The sequence below is a fragment of the Loxodonta africana genome, chromosome 18 (assembly GCF_030014295.1).
Source record: "Loxodonta africana isolate mLoxAfr1 chromosome 18, mLoxAfr1.hap2, whole genome shotgun sequence".
In the NCBI taxonomy this organism is placed as follows: Eukaryota; Metazoa; Chordata; class Mammalia; order Proboscidea; family Elephantidae; genus Loxodonta; species Loxodonta africana.
Genome location: NC_087359.1, coordinates 27,141,696 through 27,149,611, shown reverse-complemented (window position 1 = coordinate 27,149,611; position 7,916 = coordinate 27,141,696).

Below are 7,916 nucleotides of genomic sequence, written 5' to 3'. Positions count from 1 at the left end.
ATACAGTACTACTTTAGATAGGATGGGGAGGGAAGGCTTCTTTCCTCTGAGGAGGTGACCTTTGAGCTCAAACCTGAATATTAAGGAAGCCACCTATGTGAAGAACATTCTGGACAGAGTGGACCCTGCGTGTTTGGGAAACAAAAAGAAGACTATATTGGGGCAACTCTATGATCCTGGGCAGATTTCTTGACCTCTGTTTTCTCATCTATAAAATGGGAATAATTACAATACCCACCTTACAGTACTGTTATGAAGATTAAACGAAATAATGCACACAAAGAGCCTAGCCCAGTGCCTGAAACCTAGTAAACACTTTTAATGAAGGTCAGTGATAATATAATAATGATGATGGTGATAATTATTTTATTCTTATTTATTATTTTACTAACAGGAGAACATTGAGAAATGCATGGGAGGTAACATGATAGAGTTCAATGTAAATACTCTGAATTTAGTCCCAGGGCTGCCCCATAACAGCATAATATGTATAATTTTTTATTTCTCTAAGCTTTAGTTTTCTGAGCTAAAAATGAGGAGAAAAATTGTATTTACATATTGTTTTAAGGATTAAATGAAATATTGCACATAAAATATTTAACACAGGGCCTGGTAACATGGGATGTTCTAAAAATGTTAGCTGTTACTGTTGTGTTTTAAGTACGTGGAGGTTTTAAATCCCTACCATTCCATTATCTTTCTAGGAAGACTACCTTCAGTTCACGTCAGCTCAGAGCCCATCCCTGACTTAGCTTTAACACTCTGCTAGCCATGGGAATAAGCTTCCTATTTACAGTGATAAGACCTGAAATGGTATAGTTACTATTTACTTCTTTTGTAAAATAATTTTTTTTAGTTACACAAGGAAAGAATTAGTATATTCTCATTCAAAAAATTAAAATCGAAACCACAAGATGCCATTTCACAATCACTAGGATGGCTGTAAGGAGTCCTGATGGCACAGTGGTTAAGCACTCGGCTGCTAACCTGAAAGTCGGCAGTTTAAAGACAACCACAGGAGAAAGAAGTGGCAGTCTGCTTCCTTAAAGATTGCAGCCTTGGGAACAGGCAATCCTAGCTTGAAATGCATGTTCTACTCTGTTCTATAGGGTTGCTATGAGTTGGAATCAACTCAGTGGTAACAGCCCCTCTCCCCCCGGCTTTATGGACTTTGTCTCTACCTCATTTGGACTCTGCTTAAATTGACCTAGTTTTCTATTTAATCAAGTCTCCAGAAACCTTTTTTTTTTTTTTTCCAGAAACCAATTCATTATCATAACGAATAATCTAACAACCTTTATTTTGATCATTGTTAAAAATCTCTTTTTCGGGTGGCATAATCACAAAGTACACAATGTTCTCATTTACTTAACCAGTAAAAGACAACGCTTAGGAATCAGATTTGAAAAATACATGCTGGCAGGCTTACCTGATGATAACAGTGATTGCAGCTGAAAGCTGCAGCTGCCAGACAATGGTTTCAGATTGCTGTGCACCTTGAAAACCGTGAAAAATGGATCGGCCGGCATCTTGATAAGGAAATCAATTACTTTCCTTACTCTGAGTGATGAGCGGGAGAGGGAAAGAAAAAAAGAAATGGTAAGAATAAAACAAACTGGGAAGAAACATGCATTTCAAGCTAGGATTGCCTGACCTGAAAATAAAGTCTTTATGCCTTCAGATATTCACAGTGATTTTCATTCCTGAGGCCCCCTGAAGCCACTGCAAACACCCACCCTAGAAGCAGCTGCCAGCCCTGAACCACACCGGGGATTTGAACAGCAAACAACTTTGCCTCTGATCCTCCCCACCACAGGCATCCCATTGAAGAATCCTTAGCCCCTGCTGGCCTAGAAGTGGAAAACAAATTTTGTTTCCAGGGGGAAGTTACACATAACCTTTTCTTCTGAACGGGGTTTCCATCATGCTGGAGTCGCTCCATTTGGCCCTCACTGCTCTCAGGACAGGTCTGGCAAATAGGAAGTGAAGCAAGTGACATAGAGATTTTTCAAAGCCCCATTTAGTCTTCCTAATGGGTCATTTTCACTGAGCGATAGAGGGACAGAATATTTTTTATTTCCTGATGGGCTAAAGCTACCCTGAGTCATTTCAGCTATTTCGTTATCTTCGCACCCACACAAACGGCTCTTGCTCTGCCAGAAGCTATAAAGCCAGTGTCTTAGGAGATTCAGAATTTTATTAAACATTTATTTGCGTTACTCAAAAGTGAATATATGTTAGCTCGATCATAAAATGAATGACCTTTTTTAAGGGGAAAGGGAAAATGGTAAATGAAACATGTGACTCACTTGCCAGCTGATGCTGAAGGTAGGATTTTCTTTTTCCTAAAATCAATAAGAGGGTGGGGGGAAAGTTTCCCAGATTTTGGCTGGCATATTTTTAGTGTGCCTATCTGTGGATTGAGACTGGAAAGAATGGATCTATCTATTTTGCCCTGCCCTGTGGAGACAGACAGACAGACAAACATATACACATATGCATAGACACACCCTGAATTGCCCTCAAGGGCAGTATAGCTAGGCTGGAACTAATTTCATAGGCTCTGCCCTCAGTTTTATGCCCTCAGACACGCTAGGTGGTGCAAAAGGTGCTTGGAGGCTAACCAAAAGGCTAGGGTTTGAGTCCACCCAAAGGCACCCCAGCAGAAAGATCTGGCAATCTACTTCCAAAAAATCAGCCATTGAAAACCCTATGGAACAGTTCTACTCTGACATACATGGGATCATCACGAGTCGGAACTGACGGCAATTGGTTGCCCTCAGCCAAGGCTACTGCAGTCTCCAAGCAGTCACTACCCAGGACTGCGTCTTGCTTTGCTGATTCTCTCCCTTCTGTTGCATTCAGAAAACTAGACCCAGATCACAGAAGCAAGGAATGGAAGGCAACCTTGCAGACATGCCTCAGCCTGTTTGCATAGATTGAATCCCTTAGCCAAGAAATGAATGAAAGGAATCCCTCAGACCGCAGACAGTTCTGCCATCTGCCTGACCCCTCCACTGTGGAAGCCTGGGGTCCACACAACTGAGGAGGGTGCTGGTCATGCTGCAGGATGCAGGGTGATGAAAATATTACCAGCCCAAGTCTAATCCTGCTTGCCATTGTTTTCTTAAAGATGTCAGATGTTATCTTTGCCCTATAAACACTCAGAGTGGATTTTGATCGGGAGAGTTTTTAAACTATATCGCAGAAGGATTTGATGATTATTTTTGGAATATTTTACAAAGAATTGGGGTATAGTAATTATAACACTGATCACTTTGGATCGGAGGATATCAGAATTCAAGACAGACTTCTAGACAAGTCTCGAGCAGTCTGAGGACATAACAGTGCTCTTTGGTTCAGGCAACGCCTCTGCTTGCCTTCCAGGGGCTGATGAAAGTGTCCATTCCTGGGCTATGGCATCCTCTTCCACTGGGTGACATCCTCATGGTTTACCAGACTAGCCTGTCCTGGTTCAGCAGCTCCGGACCAACAGCAAGGGCGCCACCTCCAGGCCAATCCCTGGAAGTGTAGTTTTGTGAGCCGGATTGATATTCCGGGCCATGTTCATTCCTGGCAGTGAATCCTCAAGATGTTGGCAAAGGGCCTGGGCTCCTGGCTTGGAGGGCACCTACCTCCCCAAGGCAATTCTAGAATCTAGGGTTTCTTGGGGTTCCTACTTTTCCATCTTGTTTGTCCCGAGTGACCTCAGAGAAGAGATGGGATTCCTCTGGTACTAGCCTTGGATATGTGTTTTGTTTCAGGGATCAACAGCGCTTTATTTCTAACTTGTTCTTGGCCTCTCCCAAGTCAGCCTGGCCTTTCATCCTCAAAGCCAAACCTTTTAGCCTGTCACAAGGAGTCCGCAGCTCAAATGACTTCTTCCCCTGTCACTCAACATCAAAAACGACTGATGGTCAACATCAATGATCCTGAGGTGAAGACAGAATTGTGAGTGATCTACGTATCCTTCAAGGAGGGGATCAACTCCTGGAAAATAAGTTTCTATTGCTTGAGCCTCTCTATGTAGGATTTCTGTCACTTGTAACCACAGGAATCAAGAGATAAAAAGATGTAATATTTCTTGAAACATATTCCTAGATTGTTCTCTAAAAAAGACTTAGCTATTTTATAAGGCAATTTGTTTTCTCAATTTTTTTTGAAATTTTATTTAATTTTGTTGTTGTTGAGAATATACACAGCAAAACATACACACCAATTCAACAGCTTCTACACGTACAATTTAGTGACATTGATTACCTTCTTCCAGTTGTGCGGCCATTCTAACTCTCATTTTCTGAGTTGTTCCTCCCCCATTAACGTGAACTCACTGTCCCCAAAGGTTCCTATCTAATCTTTCCAGTTAGTTGCTGCTGTCATTTTGGCCCCGTATAGATTAGATAGTTCTTAAAAGAGCAAAATGCTCAAGGCAGACATTTCTTACAAATTAAGCTAAACTATTGTTTGATTTTAAGAAGACTTGAGGGGATATTTTTGGTTTAAGGTTTAAAGATCATTTCAGGGCAATAGTTCAGGGGTTCACCCAGCCTTCACAGCTCCAGAAAGTCTTGAGTCCATAGGACTTTTAAACTCTGTTCTACATTTTCCCCCTTTTGATCAGGATTCTTCTATGGAATCTTTGATCAAAATGTTCAGAAATGGTAGCCAGGCACCATTGAGTTCTTCTGGTGTCATGGCAAAGGAGGCAGTTGTTCATGGAGGCAATTAGCTACACATTCCGTTTCCTCCTCCTATTCCTGGCTCTCCTTCTTCTTTTGTTGCTCCAGGTGAATAGAGACCAATTATTGTGCTGTGTATGGCTGCTTGCAAGCTTTTAGGACCCCAGGCACTATGTATGCAACCAACTAGAAGGTAGAACAGAAACACTAAACTCATTATTAGACCAATTAACTGGGATGTCCCATGAAACCATGACCCTAAATCTCTAAGCTAAGGAACCAAATCCCATAAGGTGTTTGTACATAAGCCCAATTTTTGTTCTTATAACTGTTATTTTAAACCTTAAAGGTGTTACATTTTAATTTTTTTATTGCTGGTAGGGTTGAGCTTTTTTTCAGTTGACACTTTAGCCTTTGTGTTTACGTTGGGTTCATCTCTTCTACCATATATTATGAATATTGACTTTATATGCCTGGATAAAAGCAGTCTTATGAGTTTGTTTCCTTTCTTTATATATTTGAAGAGTAACTGTTATTGGTTACATCCATCACATAGAGATGTGCACAAAGGCTTCTGTTGATGGTTGGTTGTAAGCAGCAATGCCTTTATTCTCTCAACAGATATTAGCTTCTTATTATGAGAGTTAGTACAGCACAGAGGTTGAGATCAGAGGGTTTAGAAGTCAAAGCAAGCAATATTCTTAACCCCCTGTGCCTCCATTCTTCATATCTGAAATGCAGATAATAATACCTAGCTCAAAGGGTTTATTAATGAGGATTAAGTAAGTTCATATAGGTAGAATGATTAGAATAGTGCCTAGCACACAGAAAGCACTCATTAAACATTTGCTGTTTGTACTATTTCTGAGTCCCTGTGTGCCAGGCACTAATCTAGGCACATGGGATTTAGCAGCAAAGAAAATAGATAAAAATCTTTGGTCTTAGGGAGCTTACATTCTATTGGAGAGGAAGACAGACAAATAAAAATACAGAGTATTTCAGATGGTGAATAAAGTAATGTAATGGGGGAAGTAAAGCGGGGAAAAGAGATGGAGAATAATGGGGGAGAGGCGCCTTCTGACAAAGGCATGGCAGAGAAGGTGACATTTAAGGCAATGAACCATGTGGGAGAAAGGTGTTCCAGACAGAGGGAACTGCAGGAATAGAGGTTCCGTGGCAGGAACAGCTCTGGGGTGTTCTAGGAACAATGTGGAGGTCAGTGTGTTTGGAACTGAGTGAGTGATGGGGAGAAGTCACAGACATAAGGGGGAAGAATGGGACTAAATCACATAGGGTCTTGAGGGTGCAGGATCAGGTGGTAGTTCACTGTTGCACATGGGGTCCCCGTGAGTCACAGCCCACTCAACGGCAGCTAACAACAGCAACAGAATTGCTAGTCAGGGAGAAGATCCCGCTGAAGTTGTTGTTGTTGTGTGCGTCAATTCTGACTCATAGCAACTGTAGGACAGGGTAGAACAGCTCTTCGGGGTTTCCTAGGCTGAAGCCTTTATGGGAGCAACTGAGCGCTGGTGGGTTCAAACCTCCAACCTTTTGGTTAGCAGCGGAGCACTTAACCATTGAGCCACCAGGGCCCCTTCCGCTGAGGCTAGTGATGTTGAATTTTAAAGAAAGCTCAGTCCACATTGTTCTGTGTAGTTCTCCAGGGCTGGAGTAGGTGGAGAGCTGGATTTAACCAGAGCAAGACAGGGCAAGAGAATCCAGAGAGAGGGCGCATTCAAGGGAGTGGCTATGATAACTGACTGTGGGGTTTAGGCACTGAGTTAAGCTTTACATTTAAGTGTTATACTAGCATAGTATGTGAGGGGACCCCTGGTGGCGTGGTGGTGAAACTGCTAATGGATAGGTCGGCAGTTCAAACCCACCAGACACTCCTTGGGAGAAAGATGTGGCAGTCTGCTTGCATAAAAATTACAGCCTTGGAAACCCTATGGGACAGTTCTACTCTGTCCTATAGGGCCGCTATGAGACAGAATTGACTTGATGGCAATGGCTTTGGTTCGGTAATAACTTGTGTGTGTGTGTGTGTGTGTATATGAATGTTCAGCAACAGGGAACAGGTTAAATAAGTTATGAAATGTTTATATGATTTAAAAAATGAAGAAAAAAGTAGGCATTTATGTGCTAATATGGGAAGATTTCAAAGGTGAGGTGTGAATAGTACAACCACTTTTGCGAAAATTAAAATTTATATATTTTATGTATACACATAAACACATTTGCCGATATATGCATATTAGTTTCTGGAAGGATACCTAAGTAATTTTTAGTTTTATTTTATACCTTTCTGTACTAGAATTTTTAACCCTCTGTACACCAGAAAAAGGTCCCTAGGATGGAAATGGTTTGCACTCAACTGTTAACCTAAAGGTTGGCAGTTTGAACCCACTCAGTGGCACCGTGGAAGAAAGGCCTGGCAATTTCCTTTCATAAAGGTTACAGTCAAGAAAACCCTATGGAGCAGCTCTGCTCTGTAACACATGGGGTCCCCATAAGTCACAATCAGCTCGATGGCAACAGGGATTTTATACCAGATAAAATGGTCATCACTATTGACCATCAGGGTCCAGTGGATCCTTTAAACTTGTTTGTATTTTCTACAAAATAATTTACAAAAGTATGAATAAAGGAATAGTGAAAAACAATTTTACTAGGAATTTTAACAAGAACTTAGACATATCAAACCTCTATGATATGAAAGATGAAAACATCACACATCCTTTTAGCAAAATGAGATAGCCCAGGTTCTTGTTGCAAAATACTACTGTGTGAATGAAGCCTTTCCTGTTGAATGACTAACTGGAAGAGAATATTTTATTTCCTTTCTGTCCTTAGATATGTATTGCCCACTCATTGACCCTAAGTTTGAGAAAACTCATCAGGAGCTTGTCATTTGCAGATTCAGTCTGAGACTTCACTTACACAATTTTTCCAGTTTCATATGAGTCTCCAGAGACCTGTTACCTGTCTATTGCATTCATCATCTGATTCAGCTGCTAAGAAACAGCTTCCTCTGGAAATATGCTTTTCTTTGGCATTACGATCTGAAGACGAAAAGTTCTGAATTCTCAACCGTGTTCAATGAAAGTTAAAAGCAGACTGCAACCATGGCGTCCCCAGTCTTCTTTTACAACTTCTTGGCAGATGACAAAATATTCTAGGCAATGTGAAAAGAAAACTAAAGGATGGTGATTTGTTTCACTATTGAATCATCTTTCC